This window comes from Marmota flaviventris, chromosome 18, assembly GCF_047511675.1.
Source record: "Marmota flaviventris isolate mMarFla1 chromosome 18, mMarFla1.hap1, whole genome shotgun sequence".
Taxonomy (NCBI): Eukaryota; Metazoa; Chordata; class Mammalia; order Rodentia; family Sciuridae; genus Marmota; species Marmota flaviventris.
This window is the reverse complement of record NC_092515.1, coordinates 55,330,788-55,354,546: the sequence shown is the minus strand read 5'-3', so window position 1 is coordinate 55,354,546 and position 23,759 is coordinate 55,330,788. Positions and strand designations below refer to the sequence as shown.

The following is a 23,759-nucleotide window of genomic DNA, read 5'->3' as shown; positions in this document are numbered from 1 at the left end:
AAGCCACATCGGCCACCCAGGCGCTTTTGTGTTCTGTCCCGTCAAGAGGCCAAGTTCTTTTCTGCCTCTGGGACTCTGCACCTCAGCTCACCGTGCCTGGGACGTACACCCCAATCAGCCCTTCCGGTTGCGGCTGGTTTTCATCCCTCAGACCCAATGTCACCGCCCTCGGTCCTCCTGGACCCCCTTCCCTGCACTTGCTTGCACGACCTGCCTTCTTGACGGTGCTCGGTCTCGATCTGATCTCGTGTGTTTACTGCTTATTATCTTCTTGCCGTGGTCAGGCAAGTCCCCTCAAGACAGGGGCCTTTGACTCATTTAGTAACACATTCCAGCTCTTAGCATGACATCCACAGGTTGAGAGCTCAAGGACGTGATCCACCAATCAATCAGCTCACCAATGAGCGGACACGGCCCTCTTGGGTGGGAGAAGACAAGTGCTCTCTGGGTCCTCCTCCCTGACCCCAGCCTCCAGAGGTGACAGGAGGTGACAGGAGGTGACAGGAGGCTGTTGGGAGTGTCTTGTCTGGGGAAGTAAACCCCCAGAGTCTCCTCCCAAAGAGGAGGTGCAGACAAGAAGAGCCTGACCCCAGGCTGCAGGGTCTTGGGGACTTGAAGTACCTGGAACCCTGGTCACACCATTCATTTATTTCAACTAAAACAAAAAACACAAAACAAGGAGACAAAACCTGCACAGGGAGTTTCCCCTGAGGTGGTCTGCACCAAGTGCCACTCACGGTGTTCCAGAGCCTTCGCCACTGACAGGAAGTTTGGCTGGAAGAGACCTGGTCTGGTGGCTGCCCACCATTGCTTTGTGCCTACAACCCATGGCCTTAGTTTTAAGCTACCACAGGAGGCACGAAGCTGTAAGGCATCATATGTTATGCCACCCAGTTCCAAAGACGCCTTCCCTCTCTCTCCTTCCATGGGGCCACACAGGGCACACAACGAGAACCTCGAGGGAGATCCCCCCTCTGCCACCCACTGGACCTGATACCTCTGGCTAAGGGCACAAGCTTCCTAATCTGACCAGCTCCATGGGGTCCTGGTTCCACTTATGTGCGGTGGGAGCTGGGGCAGCTGCTGACACTCTCTGAGCTTCAGGCTCCTCACTCTTAAAAGTGGAGATTAAAAATGCATCTCATTCACAGAGTTGTGGGGCTGAGGGGATCAGTACCAAGTGCTGACCACAGAGCCTTCGGCAGAGGAATCTGTCGGCCATCCCTGGCAGGAGTAGCAGAGCCCGTTTCTGGGCCTTAATACATCATTCTTAAAAAGTGAGACATGTTGGAGCCGCGTCTACCACGTTCCCCAGTGGTGGGGTATGTGGGAGGGAGAGGTTTAGGTGAAGCTGTGATCTCTATGAATCCCTTCCAGGTAAAATGCTCCATGAGAAGATTAAGTTCATTGGTTTAATTCAGGCCTGTCAAACCCCAAAATAGCTGGGGATGTAAAGTGGGATTTGGAGTGAATCCAACAGGTCACTGCCAAGTGGGGTGGGGGGCATCCTATCCCTGTCAAGTGCCACCTGGCGGGAAACAGCACACTGCAGGGTAAATGTGGGTGTTTCCAGGAAGAGCTGACCTGGAGCCGAGAGGGGCACCAGGGGTGCACCTGCCCGTGACAAGGGTTCCCTTCCCATGCACAGGACAGAAATGGCTCAGGGCTGGGGAAAGCAACGCCGCCAGTCACAAGGTTTCTCAAGAGAAGTCTCCCTCCAGGTCCACCTGCAAACCTCCTGGTGAACAGGCCAGCCGGACGGGAGACCGTGACGAGCTCCCCTTTCACCTACTGAGAAAGCACGGCAGAGAAACTGCTGAGCGAAATGACTCTGAGGCCACACCTTGAATTTCATACCTTGAATTGCGTCGGTCTTCTGAGAAGCTAGGAACACTCACCCCCATTGTGAAATGACTTGGCCCTGTCCTCACAGTCATATCGAGACCAGGATTAGAGCATGGGCATGTGACACCCTGGTCAACAACACAGGTGGCAATCACACCAAGATCCGGCATGATGTAAATACTGGCATATTTATCATCCTGTGGTCTTGCTGACAGCCCGTTCCTCACCGAAAGAGAAGCCAGTTATGTGAAACCTGCCTCCATCCCACCTGAAGGCTGATGGGGACAGGGACGTGTCTGTGGTTACCAGTCACCAAGTATTAAAAGGGACCAGCGAAGGAGACGAGGGTGTGAGGGGGTAAACAGAGGAGCAGGCAGACTGGTGTGGCTGGGAACCAGACTTTTCTCCATTCAACCTTGGAGGTCGGTCACCCAGTTGAATCTCAGACTCCCTTGTAGGATGGGTTGCCATCACCACAGCCCAGGTGAAATGTGACGGTGCCTCAGCAAAGTGCCTGACCCAGGATTGGGTACATCACAAACAGATCCGCTCTCCAGGGAGGCTCTGTGCGTGGCACTGGAGAGACCTTTTGACTCTTCTGACACCAGGGCTTTCTCGGCCCTGTGCCCATCTGCATGTCCCTGTCCTCTCACACTCTTAGTGCCCGCAGCTCACTCCCCTGACCACCAGGGCTCTGTAGGAGCAGGCATGGTGGATTTTATGTCTGAATTTGCAGTGCCTACACTGTGCAGCCCAACATGACAGCCACTAGGGAAATCTATTTAAATTATTTAAATTGAATTAAATTGAATTAGGCGTTCAGTCCCTTGGTCACACTAGCCACATTTCAAGTGCTCAGTGGCTACGTGTGACTGCAGCCCGGGATGGCCAGACAGATATTTCTAGGAGGTACCTCTCGAATCTTCACAGCCAGTCCTGATGGGCAGCATGGATGCACAGAAGGCAGAGTCAAGGTCAAGGTCAACTGTGCAAGCAGTGGGAGGGGAGTGGAGGGAGAGCAACAGCCTGCCAGAAACAGAGACCAAAAACAAGGTTCCTAAAGCATAAAATCGGAAACTCACTTGACAAGAACTTCATCTCCAATTGTCCTTATTTTCTTCAAATCGATCTTAGAATTTCATGTAAAGTTTGAAAAGATACACACTGTATAAAACAGGGCTGGGGTGGGGCCTGAACATTGACTTGAAACTGATGCAATCCATGAAGGCCACACCTCTTTGCCTGGCACACACTACTGGTGCCACAGGGGCCGCTGGGTCAGGTTTCCTGGGCACCAGTTGCCAAGCACCATTTGTGGATCATGATATTTGATCTTAATATTCAATTCTCATAATAAATACTTGAATTCTCATTGTACAGATGAGAAAATTGAAGAACAGGGGCCACGGATTGGCCCATGTCAAAAAGTCATACTAGAGGTCAGAGGCCTGGGCCTAGATGCCAGGGTCCCAGCCACTCTGCTTGGGAAGATCTAGAGGAGACCTAGAAGGAAATACTCTGAAAGTTCTGGATCATTTCTTTGAACCAGGCTATGTATCCCCCTCTCTCCCCTCTGCTCCCCTAGTGCCTTGTGAATTTGGGAGCTGGATTAGGAGGTTCTGAGGTAGTGGCCAGGGTGTCCTTGTGAAAGCCAAAGACTACCTGGGGGATTATCTGGGGCAGCTGAGTGCTGCACAGAAAGCCAGTGCCCTCACATGGTCCTGTGTTTAGAGTGCCGAGGGCCACCCACTGGCCTTGACCCTGAAGGACTCAGCCTCCTGAAGAGGCTCATGGTATTAGATTTGCCAATGTCCAACAAGACAATGCTAAATGGGAGGATCACAGCCACTTGTGGTTCAGCAGAAAGTAGGGACCAAATCCAGCGTTCCATTGGCCAAAGGAAACAAAGGTAGAAATGCAGAGAAACCGAGAATGGCCAGGTTAATGATGCCGGGGACTATTATATTAATACCCCCCGTTTAATGGGCACCTACCCCTGGGGTGAAGCACTGCTGGTACCATATTGCTAAGGCTCGAGTCCAGTCCATACGGAAGAAATTTTCATCCTACATGAGCAGGGGTCGGGGGAGTTAAAGACCATGCTCTCCCCAGGTGCAGAAGGGTTGCGTGGTCTACAGGCTACCTGCAGAGTGCCACAGTGGCTTCTCTGTTCCATTAAGAGATGAGGAACGTGGCTGAGTCCTTCACTTCTTGGAGTAGACAAGCCACAAAAGAATATCATTTTGAGCAAAAGTCAGGCCCCATTTCACTCATCAAAAAGCTGCCCCAAAACTATAGGGATGGGGTGGGGTGGGTGCGACTCTCAAGGGCTTTGCCATGAATAGTCAAAACACTCACAAGCAGCAAACCCATGAGATATTTTCGTTTCATGTTATTATTAGCGAGAGCTGAATATAGTCCTGATAATCTTTCAGCTCAATGAACAGGCAGAAGAGAGAGGAGCCAGGGAAGCAGAGGAATTGAGGTATTTCAGGAACCAGACCCTTCTAAAAATACGAGAATGCTTGATGGCAGGAGTTGGGAGCCCTGTCTTCTATTCTGTAAGCCTGACATGGCTCCCCTCCCTGTCAGCAGTGAGGCTGGGAGGTCTCCCTCTGTCTGCCCCACGTTGCCAAACTTTCCAGTCTCACCTAGAGCACCCCCTCCACCTGCACAAACTGGTTACAGTAGGCTTGTGAGACCCCTGAATGTGTTGATGGTTTTGGTCTTCCTGAGCCTCTTCAGGCTTATGCTTCTGCCTACAAAGCCCTTCCCTACCCACTCTGAGCAAAAGAAGACTCCACTTATCTTCCTGGCATCCTTCAAATGTGGCCACCTGTATTAAATCTTCCCTGAATCCTCAGGCTGAGTGCACTGATCTCTTTGGGTTCTGCTCCTTTGACCTCTGCAGCACACGACCCCCATGCTGTCTTTAGTTGTACATGACTGTGTCCCTCTAAAGACCGTGAATGCTATGGGCAAAGGCGACATTCAGTTTATCTTTGTATTGTAAATGTTTTCCAAATGAGGAAGCAGATCTCTTGGATACCCATGAGATGTGAAGAACAGAGGATCTCCTGGGAGCACCTCACAGTCCAGAACAATGCAAAGTGTCAGGATTGCCTCTATCACGTGCACTGTGTGTCTTCCCAGGAGCCAGCTGGAGAACAGGAGATGGCAACATGGATTCCAACGCCTTTCCTAAGGCAGACCTCAGCTGAGTTCAAGGCTCCAGACCTTGCCCAGAGGGACCTGGTGTGGTTCCTCCAAGGAACAGGAAAGCATTAAGAGAAGTGTGCACACTAATACATCCATCCATCCCTGTGCCATTTTTAAATACTTGGAAAGGATCTCACTTCAGCTCTCAGAATCATATTTTCAAGTTCCGTTAAAGGCTTGGGTAAAATGTGTTAAATTCAAATGGTGGATCTTCCATAAAAGTGCGTGAAGTATGCCAACAAAGGTTGAGTACATAATGATTTTGCAGCCAAGCTTGCTGTTCATAATTCACATGCAAAGCACTGACTGATCCCAATTAGCTCAGACTTGTTTTTGCTTTTCTTTGTGCGCTGCCTCCTGCCCACCTTCCTGGGACTCCTCCTTTTGGGTTATTTGTTCAGACTTCAGCTCCAGACACACCACTGTGATTTCCTTTTTAATAAACACTATCCAGTGAGGAGCGGAAAACAATGAGAGGCACCTGCACTCTATTATAACTTCTCATTCCACCCACCAGCGCGGAGCTATGAATAAGTGAGAACCAGCCTCAGAATAGTAACAGCGTTTTCCCATAAACACAACAGCAACACAAACCTCAGCGGACATGAGCAGCAGAGCACCCTGCTCCAAACACGGCAGGAATGTCCCTGGGAGAGCCCAGCGTCTGCTGTCTGTGGCCAACGACTTAGCCATGGGTGGGACCATGGACAGTACTCGCCGTGCTAGCTAGCAAGCAGCTGGACATTTCTGAAATCTTAGGAATGGGGGTGCTAATTAATGACAGTTCAGGAGCTGGATGGAGGGGGGGGGCTTGCCCTCCCCTGTTAGAGGGCTGAGCTGTTTCCAAGCAGTCCAGAGTTGCAGAGGAGAGGACACAGGGCATGGAGTCAGAAAACAGGCATCCGGCTCCACTGTATTCCGATGACAAACACCTATTCAGTGCCTACTCTATGTACAAGAGCTGTTGTGGGTGATGAGGGTGCTCTGGGAACAGAACAGTCTAGACCCCTGCCCTCATGGAGTTTATGATCTGGCCACTCACAAACAGTACTACCTTGAGCAAGGCACCCAATGTGGTTGAGCCGCTTCCCACCTGCGTATGGGCACACCTGGATCCCAGCCCTCAAAGCCCAGAATGAGCTAGTAGTGGTCAGGGGGGAATAAAGGTCACCATTTCTTTGTGTGTTTTCTTAATTGTCCTTTAAAGTGTTTATTACCCACAAAGGGAAAGATAGCAACCTCACAATGGAGGACAAGGCCCACGTGGCCTTCACCAAGTGACCGAATCAAGCACTTCCTCAGAGAAGACACCTGTACACTGTTAGTTCCTGACGAGATGCCCACAGAAGGGAACACCAAAGCCCTGTGTGATTCTGATTCTTAAATGCTCTGTGCTGTCATAAAACATATAATAATACACAATTGTCATTTTAATCATTTTTAAGTATATAATGCAGAGACACTGATCACCTTAGGGACTTTGTGCAAGCAGCACTATTTCCAAACTTGTCCACCACCCCAGATACAAGAGTGACTGCTTTGAGCATGGATTTACATGGGACCCAGCAGTTCTTCGGCCTCTTTGGCAGTTGGGATTTGGTGGCTGGTGGTTGGGGATTGGGGTTTGGGGGGTGGTTAGAGGTTGGGGACTGGGGGTTAGGGGTTGGAGATTAAATGGCTATAGCGGCTTCCTAAACAGGACACGGCTTCAGACTCGCCATGTTCCACCCCTACAATACATACAACAGAGCAACCAGGTGGTCCTTTGGAGAGATGAATCCATTCTGCTAACCTCTATGCTGAAGGCTCTCCAGAAGGATTCCTGTCTCTTTTCACATGCATGCTCTGGCCAAATGCTAATTTCCAGGTTCCCTCTGATCCCTTGTCCACATCCACTGTGTGGGGCTGGCTTCTTTGCTTTTCTTCAAGCATGCCATGCCAGCTCTGACCTCAGTGTCTTTGCACCTGCTCTCCTCTCTGCCAGGAGTGCTCTGCCACCAGCTAGCACCTTCTTTAGGTCTATTCAAACGCAACCTCTCCAGAGAGGCCATCCTTCTATCAAACAGCACCCCGGACACTTCTAGTCCTTCTCTCTTTCTGCTTATTTCCCCACAGCACTTATGGGCGACTGTCCCAGCCCTCAAAAGCCTACCTCTCAGAGTGAGACCAGATGCACTGCCCTGCGTGGGACCAAACAGCAAGTCCCCTTTGCCAGCTGGCACCATGTCAAGCTCTGCCAGTAGAGGGCACTGGAGGGACGTGGAGCCCTCAGGTTCTGGTGAGGACCTCTCTCAGAAGGCACCACCCTGTGGGCAGCCTCCTCCTTCTCCCAGAGGGAAACTTTCCAGCACACTGCCCAAGCGGGCAGGTTTCTGGAGGCTTCCAGGGTAGGACACCACCACAGACATCCTCCCTGGCACTACCACAAGTCCTACCATCTGCCATCAGTGGACCATGGTCTGGACCAAGTCATGGCAGGTGGGGTTCTTGACCTGATCCCTCCTTGGGAACACTGCCCAGCCCTCAGGGCAGTGGCTGCTCCCAAGTCTGCATTCCTGGACTGTTGAGAGTTCCTTGCCTCTTAGTAACTGAGACCCTATTATAGATAAGGATTCTTAATATTGAATTCACCTGTTAGAATTACTGTGTAGTCTATGTCTCCTACTGGATCCTGACTGATGTATTAGATAGAAAGACAGAAAGAAGTAGGGGGATTTCAGTGGGGCAACTGTATGTTAATTACCCCTATTTTATCCCCGTCCCTCCCAGAACGCAAGCAGGACTCGGTTTTGTTTACCACTTACTCCACCCCATGGCGGAGGCAGGATGGATGGATGATGGATGGATGGATGGATGGATGGACGGACGACTTCCCAACTCCCAGGTGGTAACAGATGGCACCTGGTGGTGTGGTAAGTGCTCAAAACATAGTGGCTCTAATGTCTTTGTAGACCTTATCAAACTTGCATCCGACTTTTGCATTCCTTTACCAGTTGTCCAGAATATCAAAATACTTCACTGTCAAATGCCAGATCCTAAGAAGAGGGACTAGTCCTGTGACTTTCTTCAGTGAGGGGGAGGGAAGAACAACAAATGTAGCAGAAACTGAAAGAGGAAAGTAGTTTTGGCTTTTATTTTTTGGGGGTTTTGCTTGTTTTTATTCTGATGATCAAAAAGAAAACTGGACCGACGTGACCTGCCTCCGCTGTCTATGGAACAGTGTCTCCCGCCACAGACAGCGGTGGTGATGGATCACGTCCCCTTTCTCCGATTGGAAAGACCTGTCAGGGTCAGCCCCTGATTCCTGGTGAGGATTCACTTTCTCACCCTTCCGAAAGGCCTGCCAGCAAGCTGGAAAATGAGCATTTCAAGAAAACAGAAAGCACATCTGATCATTGAAACACTCAGTAATTAGAGTCTCCAACCACACTCGAACCTACTGAGTTAAATTCATAACCTCAGAAAATTATAAAGAGAAACCCTTTGGAGACGAGGAGGTGCTAAAGGATTTACTTCTTTACTTTTGACTGCTCCATTCTTTTTGGTTTGCGGGGGACTTCATTCTCCTTTGACGTTTTTTCCCCCACAATGGCCCACTTTGTTCAGAATCCTACTGGCCTTACTTGTTGACTGACAAAAGAAACCAGAGAGAAATATGCAAAATCCCAAAGCCAAGAATCACAATTACCTAGTAAAACACATAATAAGGACCTAATGCCACTAATGAAAGAGCACAAGGCGTGTGACACCAGCCTCCCCACGTAAGTAACAACTGTCTACTTCAATTACTGTTTTCTTTTTTACCTCAAATTCTAAACAGGACCAGAAGAAATTAGCACCATCAAAACTCATGGTGCTGGGATGTAGCCGTGAACCAAAAATCGCAAGAAGAAAAGGCTCTGAGTGTCAAAAATGGACATGATTTTCTCCAAAGGAAGATGCAGAGGAAGCCAGTGAGCCCAGAAGGAGAAGCTGGGCCTTGTTAGTTATTAGGGAAACCAAAACAGTTCTACTTCCTACCCACTGAGATGGCTACATTGGAAACAAAAGGAAAATAGTAAGTGTCGAGTAGGATGTGGAGAAATTGGAAATCGGTGCCTGCATTTGCCATTGGTTGGGAAGGGAAATAGTGCTGTCGCTGTTGAAGACAGTTAGGCAGTTCCTGAAGAGCCACCACCACGCGACCTAGCATCTTCCCTCCCAGCTATGTTTCCAAAGGAATGGAAAGCAGAGATCTGCACAGATATTTGTATAACGATGTTGTTAACAGTATGAGTCACACCAGCGCAAAGCCAGAAGCAGACAGCCACAAGAGAATGAATGGACAAGCAGAATGGGGTCTCTGCACACAATGAAAAATTATTGCACCCTAAAAAGGAATGAAATTTTGATATATGCCATAATATGAATGGGCTTCGAAGACCTCATGCTAAACCAGACCCAGAAGGACAAAGAGTATGTGTCTCCACATATGGGAGGTGACCAGAATAGGCGAAGTCACTGAAATAGAAAGTAGAATAGAGGTTACCAGGGCTCAGGTGGTAGGGAAGGGGGAGCTGGTTAGTGGGTACAGAGTGTATGTCAGGGATGGTGAAAAAGTTTTCAGTATGCAGTACTCCCCCCTTGCCAATTGGTGGACACATTCTAAAGCCCCCAGTAGATGCCTAAAACCATAGATAATGCCAAACCCTATAGGCAAGCACTGCAGTAACATGACAATTCATTTGATAATCAAGATGGCTACTAAATGGCTGGTGGGTGGGGAGCACATACAGCATGGATATGCTGGACAAAGGGAGGATTCAGGTTCTGGGTAAGACAGGGTGGGGATGGCGAGTAAATTCCTCATGCAACTCAAAATGGCAAGCCATTTAAAAAGTATGAGTTGCTTATATTTGGTATCTTTCATTCAGTATTTTTAGATCACAGTTGACCACAGGTAACTGAAACCATGCAACACAAAACTGTGAATAAGGAGGAACTCCTGCAGGAAGTGGTGAAGGTTATACACTGTGAATGTACCCAATGCCACGACTTGCACACTTTCAAGTAGTTAAAATGATAAATATCATTTATATATTTTAACACAGTAGGCATTTTAACACACACACACGCGCGCACACACACACACACACACACACACACACACAGGATGCCACAGAACCCAAGCAGTACAATCCACAGGACACCCTGACAGGCCCTTATCGTCAGCCTACAAGTCTCCTCGGACCTCTGTCATAAAACTCTTGCTCCCATCCAACTTGCTTTGAAACCGATCATGGCACTTTGTGCCTAAAGTCAGTTAACCTTTTCTGTGGAGACCTGTGGCTGTCCAACTGGACTTCCTGTACACAATCATACTGGACTCACAGTGATTAGGACCCCAACTACCCCTAACTCTTTGTAATCAACACACACCCCCACCTCAGGGGAACTTCGACCTCCTTGACCCCTCTCAGATCTGGGCTGCTCTCCCTATTCCCTTTGGCTCCACCATTCAGGGTAGGATGCAGTGTTGTGTTTCCTTCTGCAGGGGTGATTTTTGCCCTGTGAACCTCACGACCTCAGGAGGTAGGTGGTAGAATTGCATTTATTTTGCAGATGGGGAAACTGATGTCTAGAGAGCTTCAAGCAAGTCCAAGGTTACAACAGATCATATGCAAGAGCCGGTAATGGGAATTAGGCAGCAAACTTCCCAACCCACCTTGCTCACTGCACATGAGTGAGGGACAGAAAGTATGGAGATGCTGGTAGCTTGGGGTAGAAGCCACCCTGATCCTCTGCACCAGCTCCCAGAAGACGCATCTCCTCCCAGTAATGAAGTTCCTTCCAGCATGAGGGCTTGCAGGCAGGCCTCTTGAGTCAGGGCACAAGGAATCAGGGTTTCCCAGCCTCTGATACACTGACTGAAAGGCACTGCTGGCTGGACTGGATGGTGGCCTCCCTCCTCATGGGACGACTCTTTCTGGCAGGAACACGGAGCTGTTTGACAACACCCGGCCACATTTTGGAACGGGTGAGGGCCGGAAGGTTGAAAACAATATGGCACCCCTTAAACTGCTGAGTGAGGAGAAGCACAGTGACCTCTCAGCAAAGAGAGCGAAATGTCTTCTATGCTGGAGCACCAGCTGATCCTACTCAGATCGCCACTTCTGGATCCCTCGGAGCAAATATTTCTCATATCCTGTGCAGCTGGTGCCACTCCAAGCATAATCTGGGCAAAGGTCCAACATGCATCCCAGCGTGCAGTGGGTGGAAGGCAGAGAAAGAGCAGGACTTCACCGGCTCAAGGCTTCTGGGGTCTGCCTGATTCCATACAGACCCATCAGAGACTTTGTGGGACAATTAGAAAGAAGACAGCTTCACTATGCCAACAGATAGGCTAAGGATAGTTCTTAAGTAAACATTGGGGGAATCAGTCGGGAGCAGATGAGTGAAGAGAATAATCAAAAGGAATTCAGGCCAAATGCATGGGTAGCAAAGAACAATTCTGTTCAACAGATATCCATGTGTCCCTATTATGTGCAGAGCTAGGGGCTGAGAATGCAGTGGTGACCAGGGCACGCTTTGCTTCAAAGGCTGCAACTGAGCAGTGAAAAATATCTTGGGATTCAGAGAACCTGTGCTGGAGAGATCTGGTTTTCTTTTGCTTTATGTAAAAAAAAAAAATGTGTTCATGTCTCCACTCTCTAAATAGATGCTGGATGCTTCTTTGGACTATAAACTCCCTGAAGTCAGAAGCTAAAGCTGCCTGGTCTTGGTACATAGCAGGTGTCAGTGAGAACTAGCTGAACAGAAATGATCAAATGCTCTACTAAACCAGTGAGGGTAGAAGAAACCACATGGAAACTGAGAACCTATTTTGAATTGATGAGATCACAAATACAAAATATCAAAATTGGTGGGATTCAGGTAATGCAGTACTTAGAGGGAAATGTATAGCTTTGTAATACCTATATAAATCAGGAGATATGACCAGTGGCTTTCTGACCCTTCAGTGATGGCTTCAGGTATAGACACTGTTTTTGGAAATTCAGCTTCACACCTCAGAGTCCAGAATGTGGTTCAGCACAGAGTAGATACTCAGTAAATACCCACTTTAATCCAATCAAAGTGTTTCAGTGTGAGTCCTAGGGGTCATCCTCAGTTGCCTCTCTGCCTTTAATCTGAATGCTATCTACTGTGTGTGTCCTTTACACGTATTAATCTCATTTATTCTACTTAACAATCAGGTGATATTTTGATTAGAGAGGTAAAGCAACATGTCCCACACCACACAGCTGGAATGTAGAACTGGGCCTTGAAACCAGACAGTGGAAATGCAGAGTTGGTGTTCTCAATCACAGTGGGTTACTGCCTTCCCATTCAGCTCAGGAATAAGCTCCACCGGACAGTCTTCCTGGTCAAGGGCCCTTGTCTGTGCCCTCTGAGCACCCTGGTCTGGTATTCCATGGCACTACTATGACCCCGGGTGGCATCCTGCTGCCTTGTACATGAGTTTTCTGTTTTGCAGCCTCGCCACAGGCTCAGCACCCAGGGCACACTCAGTTATGGCCCCTAACTCAGCAGGAGGTGGCATAGGTGACAGCTCCTCTTCTGTTTTGCACAGGAGTCATCTGGAGAATTCTGCTGCTGCTGTTACTTGGCAAGTCTCAGGCCAGGTCTCGGAGTCTGCATTCCTGACAAATGCCCAGCAGATGCTGAAGCTGCTGGTCCAGGGACCTGACCTTGAGCAGTGAGGAGTCAGATGAAAGGACAGAACTGAGGGCAGAGCCTCTCTGGGCTCCCTGCAGAAGCAGCTCCCAGGCTGTGATCCGGGACAAGTCAGTTCACTACTTTGGCTTCAGCTTCCTAATCTATGGAAGGGAAACAATTATATACCTACCCTACAGGGCTAATGTGGACGGATGGTAAATAAGGTAACTTCAGCGAAAGGTCAGTACAGATTTAACACCAAAGAGAAATAATACTTTATTTTATTTTATTTAAAAATACTTTTTATTGCTTACCCTTGGACCTTTATTTTATTTATTTTTATGTGGTGCTGAGAATTGAACCCAGTGCCTTACACATGCCAGACAAGCGCTCTACCACTGAGCCACCACCCCAGCCCCGAGAAATAATCCTTTAACCTGAGGCATTTTCATGAAATTGTTGATTCATCCCCATTGCAGTTCCTCAAACCTGCACAGGCTGACTTGCGCCTTCTCTACAAGCTGACCTGTCGCAGGTGCACACACACAGAAACCCCGCTCTAAGCGTTGGTTTCAGGTCAGCCTGTGCTGGGTCAGCTGTGCCCTGAGGTTTCCCTCCCTGATCTGTTGACAAATTCTCTTTCTCCTCATACCGAGGGGGTTGGTCGATACCCAAATCCAGTCAGGAATGTGGGATATTGAAGATGACTCTTATGGTGTCACAGATGAGATTTCCAAAAGCCCCGGGCGTTTCTTGTCAGACTAACCAGGGTGGCCCGGGTGTCAGGAGGACCCCAAGAGCGTCAGCCGTGCTAAACAAGCCAATCTCTTCCAGACCAGCGAGCGTCCTGAGCCCACCACATGCCACAGAGAAGCTGGGGGGGGGGGGGGCAGCTGATGGGCGAAAGGAAAGCAGCAGATCAACCGTAGAGGCCGGCCACACGGACTTCTCCCTGGTGACGGGAGACGGGGGTGCTGGTCTGGGGACCAAGAAGGTGTTCAACAAGTAAACGCACTCAGAGGGAAGTTCAAGTGCTGGAGGGTTCTCCCAGAAACCACTGTGTCTTTTCAACTTGTGGTCAAGGGGCCAAGAAAACCCAAACAGATTAATAAAGACGAAGGGATGAGACTTCCTGGGTGCTGCTTTTTCTGACCTGTTCGGCCAATGGTCTGCTACAAACTGAGTCCAGAAAACATGAGCCTGTTGACGTTTTCTTGGAAAACAAAATGTGAGAGTTAGCTACATTGAAAGCAGAACAAGAAACGATGACACACTGTCCCTGGCCCACCGTGCTCACCATGCACTGGAGGTAGTTAGAGAGCCCCATGACCCATGGCAGGCCAAGTCTGTCCTGGGACTGGGAGTTTAAGAAGAGCTGACTCTGAATCTAGAATTTTGTTCCTGGGCAAAGACAAGGACAAATTCCTAAGGGAGGATGCAAAGAGAGAACCCCCGGCCACGTGGGCATCTTTCCTGACAAGCGTAGGGCTGAGGATTGTTAGGGTGAATGACACCTCTTCCGGAAGGAGTCCACGTCCTGATCCACAGAGTCTGGGATTACGGTGCCTGATGTAGCGGAGGTGACTGCAGGTGTGCTAAAGTTAAGGATCGTGATACGGGAGGGGATCCTGCATCATCCAGGCAGCCTAGAGGTGCAAGGGTTCTTCCAAGAGGGATGCAAGAGGGTCAGGGTCAGAGAAAGAGACGAAATGATGGGAGCAGAGACAGGAGTGATCTAGCCGCACGCCAAGAAATGACAGAATCTTCTAGAAGCTGGAAGATGCAAAGAAGCATTTCTTTCCTAGGGCCTTGGGGAGCCAGTCCTGCCCCGTACCTTATTATGGCCCTCCAAGACTGACTTAGGATTGTGACCTCCAGAACTATAAGAGGATAGATGTGCGATGCTCTAAGCCATCAAGTCAGTGCTAATTTGTTAAAGCAACAACAGGAAGCTCATACAGGGCATGCAGTCTCAGGTTTCAATTATGGACCTGCTTCTTCTAAGTGGATGATTCTGGGCATGTGGCTTAACATTCCTGAGTTTCCATTTCCTCCTTCAGGGACTGGGGATTCAGTAGAGGATTTGTTTAGAGATTCAATGAGGTCAGGCGGGGTGGCGCACTCCTGCAATCCCAGCGGCCTAGGAGGCTGAGGCAGGAGAATCATGAGTTCAAGGCCAGCCTCAGCAAGAGTGAGGCACTAAGCAACTCAGTGAGACCCTATCTCTAATAAAATACAAAATAGGGCTGGGGATGTGGCTCAGTGGTGGAGGGCCAGAGCTCAATCCCTGGCAACCCCCGCCCCCCCCAAAAAAAAAATTCAATGAGGACCTAGGTTAGTGCCTGACATTAGCAGGCTCATGGTTGCTCCTGGATGGCTTAAGAGTATCACAATCAAATGCTCTTGGTGGAACTCTCCATGGGAGGCTCTACCTTCAGGGCAGCAACGGGGGAGGCAAGAGATGATAGAAAAGAGATCTTGAGTGTTGGAGGAGGGCATGTCCCGTGCCCTGCCTAGCTCTTTACAGACAATTAGGACATATCCATGGAGCCTGCATACTGCTGCTTCCCTGCTGCACCCACCTTAGAAACATCTCGGCATTCACCTGGTAAGCACCCTGCTCTGACACTTCTCTGTGTGATCCCCCTTAATCCCCACTCGCCCCACCATAGCGTCAATGAGAAAGTGCTTGGCTAAGCCAGGAACCCTCCGACAGCAACCACACACAACCCGGGCCACCTTACATCAAGCGTGGGAGTGCCTGGGCCCACATAAATAGGATGGTCAGTTCCCACAAAGGGTTTTTTCTTCCTTTAAAAATAAATAATAAAATGTAGGCCTGAGAAGATGATTGTTTTCAGCAAGTTAAATGCAAAATCTTTGAATATTTTGGGATACAAGATGGCTACTGGATACGTCCTCTTCACAGTGAAGGCCAGTGTCACCATATACAAGTCATCACGCTTGACCCTTCAACAACCCCATCAGGATATATGTCATCTCCATTTACCTGCAGGCTCAGAGAGGTCACTTGTCTTACTGAGAATCACACAGTGAGGAGACACACCACCTGGGCAAGGCTAGAGCTCTTAGCCTCCATGCCGCAGAACAGAGAAGGACAAGATAGGAAGAAAGCATGGTGGTCGACGGGTTGTGCCGCGCAGATCTGCAGGGCTGGCGCTTGGGATGGTGTCAACAAGTCAAGAGATATACTTCCGGGAAGCCAGCTTCTGATCCGAGGCCAGGGATGGGCCATGTACTCCAGAGGGTTTTGGAGGCACCTGTGACCCGCGTTACATGATCTGGGGAAGACGGTTATTCCTTTTGGCTTCTTTGGTCCTTCTGGTTGGAAAGAATCCTGCTTTGTTTTCCATTTATCCTCAAAACCCCTGTGAAAGGTGCTGATTTCCCATCTCCATGGAGAGAGGATGAGCCTTGGGCTCAGAGTGAACCCCAGCTGTAACAACTACCTGGGATTAATATCACCGTCCTCTTCCCACAGCATGTAGTTGGATCCTTATCTGCTTTGGCAAATCATATTGATCTTCCCTTTATGATGGAGATAGAAAGCTTCCTTTTAAATCAAAGTTAATAAATCTATGAACTGATTTAAAGAAAATTTGCAATGTAATGAAATCTTCAACATTTGAATATTAATTAAATACGACGGGTACATAGTGAGGGTGGAAGGGGGCTGACAGAAGTTTGGGAATTTAATGGACGGTCAGCACGTGGACAGAATGTCTGTGGTCCCTCCCCCCCCCCCCCAATTCCTATGTCAAAATCCTGATCCTCTTGGTGATGGCGTTAGGAGCTGGAGCTCTGGGAGGTGACAGGGTGGGGTATGAGAGTCCTCGTGCAGGGGACAGTGCCATTATGAGAAGAGGAGGAAGGGCTCACCTCTCCCTCTGCAGTGAGATGCAGCCATCCAGGACCAGGACGAGGGCCCTTCACAAAAACATGACCATGGTGGCGCCCTGATCCTAGGTCTCCAGCTTCCAGAACCTCGTGACAGAAACGTCTGCTCTTTCAGTTGCCCAGAGCATGGCGCTGCTCTAACAGCAGCCTGAACTGGACGGCGGCTCCAGCACAGGGCTCTGCGGTCACGAGCTTATCTGTGGCTCCTTAGTGGAAGAGGCTTGCACCAGACACGTCACCACCTGAAGGTCTTCCAGGGCAGCCTCAGGGACCTACCCACACTGGTATCTGCAGGACGCGCTGTCCTGAGCCGATGGCCCTCTGTCTTCACAGCACCCTGCAGACCTCACAGTAAGGGACCTCCAGACTCGTTAAGGCTGTGTCGCGAGGGCAAGAAAGCATGCAGCCCATTTTAGAAAGACTTAAACTAAAACAAAGTTAAATATTTACAATAGGACACTTTCACAGGATTAACCCAACTATTTGTTAAACAGTTAAACCCCAACGACTTGAAATTTTTGCTTTCTCAACTGGCTCCTGCAGCCATGGTCCCTGCCACACTAACACGTCGTACCACAAACCGAGGAGAGAACAGGTCCAGGGGTCATGGACGGTGTCTGAGAAAAGGCCACATTTGCAGAGCACACCTCACTCTGGATGGGAGACTGCAGCAACTCACTTCATGTAGTGCTGGCTAAACAGTAGCAGTTTGGACTCTGCAAATGATCAGCTAGAGAATAGTTTCCCCCACTGTATTTATTTTGTATTGGTGCAACAACAACAACAAAAAAATCCTTACATCAAGGGAACTGAAACAATTAAGAAAATTATTATGTGACCCAGATTTCTATGGGTCAAAAATCTGGGTGCACCTTAGCTCAGTGCTTCTGGCTCAGGGTCTCCAAAGTAGTTCCTGTGTCAAGACTGAAACCAACACCGGCGTCGGTCATCTCGGTCTTAATGTGCCCTGGGATCAGCTTCCAAGATGGTGCCCTCCCAGCAGGAGGCCTCAGACGCTCTCTACCCAGCTCTTCTCCTCCTTGAGTGTCCTCCCAGAATACGACACCCAGATTTCCCCAGAACGAGTGACCCAAGAGACAGGAAAGAGAACTCGATGTCTTTGGTGGCCCAGCCTCAGGAGCCACACACTCTAGTTTCTGTGACACCTCTTGTTTGTGCAGGCCAGCTGTCTTCAGCGAAGATGACCTTAAGGTCATCAGAGAAGATGACCTTAAGATAAGGCTGCTAAGAACTGAGAATCACAGGGCCACATTCCTCAGCTGGTACTGGACCCCTTGCCCGCCATCTTAGTGCTAGGTACAGTAGTTGGTTAACTATGATTTTGAGAAAGAATGAGTGAAATGAGGGGTGCTAGAAATAGTGAATTTCACCCAATCAGCACCAAGTGCCAATAACTAATGAAACGTGCATAGGAATACGGCTGAAGCTTTCTCAGAACACTAAAAATAATTTCTTCCCCCTACTTTTCTCTTGAGTTTGGTAGCCTGTTTTGGCTAAAGTCCATCTTCTAATGGTCTAAGGTAAACTATTGCCTAACTAATCTTTTTTTAGAATCCCAGACTAAGTAAACTTCAGAGCTTCCTGAATTATGTTTGAGAGTCCCCTAGAATTCTGTCCTATTCTGTCCTTTCTCAACTGCCTTCGCTCTGGCTCCTGAAGCTGCTCATTCTATTGATTTTTTTTTTGATTCTAAATCCACATTAAATAAGCCCAATTTTAAAGTGAACAAAAATGTCGGCAAACACGACATGCACTTTACCGCTTTGAGCAATGGGACCAGTTGGAAAGAGAAAAAATGCACACGTCCAAGAACCCTATTTGTCCCAGGTGGATGGGACTATAAGGTCAAGTTTTCCAAGAACTGTGCTCCTGTTCTATGTACTTCCTCCTCCCTCTTTCCACCATCCTTTCCTTTTTCCATCAAAAGCTGAAGGAGAGGTGAGTTCTGAGACTTCTCATGCCCAGGAGCTGATGAGTGAGGTCTTTGCTGCACATTGTAAATGCTACTGTTAGAATGGTGGTCACTGGCAGCTAGGAAGGGCAGGGAGGACACAGGGAGGTTGGATAATGGGCACCAGAATGTGGTGACATGGGTGGAACAAGTCCCAGTGCTCTACGGCACAGTAGGGTAACTAGAGGGCACAACAATTTATTATATATTTTATAAGAAATAGGAGAGTTCAAAAATCCCCAACACAAACAAATGATAAATGTTTAAGGAGCTGGAAGTGCTCATTACCCTGACTTGATCATGACACTGTATACTCATATTGAATTATTACGCTGTACCCCATAATTGTACAATCTGTGCCAATAAACAAGTCCCTGATAAATACAAATTTTTAAAAATGCTACCACATTTTCCTTGTCATAATAAGGACTGAAGCCAGGGGTGCTTTAACAGCGAGCTGCACCCCCAGCCCTTTTTATTTTGAGACAGGGTCTCACTAAACTGCCCAGGCTGGCCTCAAACTTGTGATCCTCCTGCAACAGCTACTCGAGTAGCTGAGATTACAGGTGTGTGTCACGGTGCCCTGCTAAAAAAAAAAGCTACCATTTTGTCCAGACTGAGAATATGCCAGAAAGCCATCCCTCTAGATATGTGCTTCTCTCATTCCTTAGTCCTAAGAACAACTCCCTCAAACTGTGATAATCCTAATACTACTAGTGCATGTAGGAGGATAAGACTTGGGTGGTAATGAGGACCCCAGGCTGTTCGTCAGTGGGTAGATTCTGGTTTTAGGAGATGTGGCAGGATTTGTATGTGGCTGATGCAGGGGTGTTTTGGCAATTACCCCCATGCCCTGCTTCAGGACAACATTCAATGTATTTAGCAGCCTGCAGGCATCATTCTGAATAGACTCTGGTCACATCCTGGGAGGCTCCTCCTCCCCTACCAAAACAGCTCATATTTCTTCAGGTGACAAATCACCCAGGAATCCCAGTGGAATGTAGGGCACTTGAGGGTCTCAGAGAAAGGCTATTCAACAAACAAGCTTTTGACATTATGACACCAGTAGGACACCCTTGCAAGCACTGGATGCAAAATGTCCCTGTTCATTACAAGGCCCCTTCATCCCAGTACAGAAGGACATGGCCCAAGGAATGGCAAGGCCTGAGCTGCCCAGGCCTGGGGTCGTAGGCCACCCAATGCACGTGTTATCTTCTTCTGGAAATGTCTGCCACACTCTGCCACACTCCTGGGATCAGGTGCCTCAAGGGGAGGGAGGCCTTCTTCTCACCTATGTATTATAAAGCTCTTGTGGTGAGCTCTTTGTGCATACTGCCCTCCTACCTGTGCAAAATGGCCCTGTGACCCCAGACCACTGACACTAAAGGACACTGGAGACCTGGTGCTGCTCAGGAAGATCCCCCCACCCCCCGACTTCTTGAAAAAACTAAACAAAAACCCTGCAGTTGTTTGTGTTTGAGGCTATGGTTGCTAATTAAATTGCCCAATTTCCATGCTTTGGGATGTAATTAAACATCCAAAGGATGCAACTCTGGTTGGTAAATGAGAAAATAATTTTTTTCTTTAATAAACACCATTTGTTTGGAGAGAAGGAAAAGTTTAAGAATGGAATTCAGAAAGGAAAGAGAAAGGAATTGTTAAGAGGTTAGAGAACATTGGCGTTGGAAGGCCTTGCCAGTTCCTTTGAAACACTGATCACTCAGTTCTCATTGGGATGGTCACCTGCTCATCAATAACCGTGATGTGGCACTGACTAGCTGGCACACTGGCCTCGGGCTGTCAGACTCGGTGCCCGACTCCTGGAAATTCACTGAACACCCATCAGCTGACTTTTCGGACAAGGGGAATCGGAATGGCAGGGCAGGAAGTGGGGCTTCCAGAGCCATCCCCAATGACCTAGCATAGAAAGGATGGCTTCTCCAGGGCTGCAAGGAAGAGAAATGTCCAGCCAAATCTGTTTTTAATCACAATGTAATAGTATTTAGCAATGCTGAGTGATTATAAGGGTTCATAATAATGACTAATTAATAATCACCATTTTGGACATATTCTCTCTTTCTCTCCCCCCCCCCTTGAAATGGATGACTTGGATTGCATTAGACAGATTTGCTCCATCTCTACTATTTATGAGCCATGTCATCTTGGAAGAGTTCTTCCAATCCTCTAACAAAAAAGGTGAAAGACCTCTACAGTGAAAACTATAGGACACGAACGAAAAAAATTGAGGAAGACCTTAGAAGATGGAAAGATCCCCCATGCTCTTGGATAGGCAGAATTAATATTGTCAAAATGTCCATATTAACCAAAGTAATTCCCATCAAAATTCCAATGTTGTTCTTCATAGAAATAGAAAAAAGCACTCAGGAAATTCATCTGTAAAAATAAGAGGCCCAGAATAGCCAAAGCTATCCTTAGCAAGAAAAGGAAAGCAGGAAGCATCACAATCCTAGACCTTAAATTATACGGCAGAGCTACAGTAACAAAAACCACATGGTAAGAAGTGTCAGCAATGAGGAGGAGGAGGAGGAGGAGGAGGAGGCTATAATGTAGAAAAACACTGTAGTACCACCTGCCAAGAGAGACAAGGACCACTCTGACAAAGGACCCAGAATTATCCCCATTGATGTTTAGGCTGGAGGGTACAGTCACCACCAGGTGGCCCCCAGCCAAGCAGGGACCAGGAAGACTGGGACAGGAGACTGACTCCTGGAATGCTAGGATGGCTAGCCAGGCTGGCTCTCCAGGCCACTGCATCTGGTTGAATTCACTGGACACCACTGATAAAGTTGTCCTGAAGATTAAACAAGATGGTGCATGTAAAGCCCTTGGCACATGGTCAGTTCTCCATAAATATTAACCAAGCTGGTGACTATCGTGGGAAAACAGATGACAAACATGTTAACCCTACAGGTATTATTGAGACTGTGGCGTGGGTTTAAAAAACCTCTGAGTCTATTAGCTAAAATATATTAGAAAGAACACTCTTGTTTTAACCCAATATTCCCAATGCTTATGGGAAAATACACCAAGATTTCAAATCTCAGCTGTTCAAAGGTATATTTTGATTTATGTGTCCAAGCAAATCCCTCAATGTTAGATACTATATGAAAGCTGTAGAGAGTTCTTTTATGGGTTGATAAAAGACTTGTTCTTTATTTGTTTTAAGTAATCTGGGTCAGGACTCTTGTTCATTTCCTTGAGTGGATTCTGTGCTCTCTTTTCTCCTCTTCCTCTCTACATTTTTAAAGAAAAATGCAGGCCCTCTGCAGAGGCCCTGGGATAGCTCACTTCCACATAGAGGCACGAGGTGAGTCACCACAGAGTTATTCTTCTTGGTTTGTCTTACTCTAAAACACAGGATTTTTTTTTTTTTTTTTTTATCATGACAAATCAGACTGTTGGCGTGAACTGGGGTTACATATTTTTGTAACTCTTCAGAAACTGTGCCCTTAATTCATAGTTCACTCTCACACTCTAATGTTTACATCTAGTTAAGTAGAAGGCTGCTTGATTGACAGAAGGGTACATTGATATGTTTAGTAAGTTCTATTCAGTGACATCGAACCAGCTTGTCTTTTTATTTGTGGCTTGCTTGAGCAGCGGTGTACAGACACATCCACACACCCACATGCCATAAGTTCTTAGAATTAAGCTCCACAACAAAGGTGTATCAGTAAGTGTCTGGTTTTTGTTTTGTTTTAAATTAATGGTTAATGAGACCTCTGCTTTTGGCTCCCAGGAAACCCAACCAAATTTAATGCTAGATGGCATGAAATCATCTAGGTTGCTGGTCTATCCATCTCCTTTTTTATTCTAATGAAACTCTACACATTGTTTGAAAACTAAAATAAATACGCTTGCCTTTCATGTGCACAGTGCCATTTTCTCTTGAGCCCCTGGACTTCACTTTGGAAGGAGGGGTGCTCTTTCTTGTATTTCTCTGCCAGAAGTGGGACCTCTGGATCCGACTAGGGATTTTCTTTTCTCATTGCCCACCTAGGAGTCCTGGTGACAGTCCCCTCTCAGATCCTAAGGACACTGACAGGACAGGTACTACGTGCCTGGCACTTCAGTGCTGCGGGGGAATGGGGCTTGGCAGGAGGCCCTCCACTGGCCTGGCCAGGGCGAGGCCCTCTTCCTCCCCAGTGAGACCTCCCCTCCTATGGCTGCAGCTGATCCTGCTCCTCTGCTCTCTTTTCCTCTTTGTTTTTAGGATGCACAGAGGACTTTGGAAATGCTCCCCATGTGCTGTCCTGTTTTCTCTCGGGGGTGGCTCATCATGGTCTGTTCACTGCTGAGGCCAAAGGAGAAGACAGACAAGGAGGCCAGAGGGGCAGATCCCAGTCACTCTGCCGAACAGCGTTTGGCCTGTCAACAGTGGAAGACTGAATTGTCACGGCTGCTTTCTGTCTATTTCGGGGACCCTCAAAGTGAAGAAAGTCAAATTTGGTATTAAATAACCACCCAGGATGTGGGTGTCAGCCTGAGGTGTTAAGGGCAACAGTTTATAAAAAGCCCGGATAAATATAGGAAGTACAGTTGTGTTCCAGGTAACTCAAGATTCGCATCCACCGCGCCTTTAATGGAGGCCACCTATCGGGCCTGCTTTCACAGCCGTGTAACTTATGACACCTATTTTAAGATCTGTAATTTTTCCTCTAGCTACGAGACCAGAAAACACTTCCTCTCACCTCGCCCAGGCTCCATAACTAACCAAATGCATATCCTTCACTTTCATTCTTTCTCCACTAAAATAAATTCCTAACTATTTTATATACTCCTAATGTTAAGAGGAAAAAAAAAAAAAAAACATAAATGTTAAAGGCGTCATGGTGATTTATTACTCTACCACCAGAATCCAAAACCTGAGCTTGAATATTTTGGCACTGGCTCACTCCCTCTCTCTCTTTCTCCTCATTAAATTATTTGATGCAAAATCTGTGTGGAATGTTTAAACATTTAAACGTTTTCGATTGTAACTCTCATCTAAGTCCATTTCCCACTTTTCTGCTACATGGGAGGGGGTTGAACTTCTCTGGGACTCTGTTTCCTCACCTATAAAATGGGCACAGCCTCCGTGGCACTGGCT

At 47.9% G+C, this 23,759-nt stretch overlaps 1 protein-coding gene and 1 long non-coding RNA gene across 4 annotated transcripts in view; one reads left to right on the top strand and one right to left on the bottom strand.

Annotated features, from left to right (window-relative positions):
* The window catches only part of Wwox (WW domain containing oxidoreductase), an 881,439-nt gene that overhangs the window by 346,102 nt on the left and 511,578 nt on the right, over nucleotides 1–23,759 (bottom strand). The window lies entirely within an intron of this gene.
* On the top strand, nucleotides 7,465–23,477 carry LOC114090748 (uncharacterized). Its single transcript, XR_003582413.2, has 3 exons — nucleotides 7,465–7,542; nucleotides 7,834–7,976; nucleotides 22,884–23,477. It is a non-coding gene; the product is annotated as an uncharacterized lncRNA (long non-coding RNA).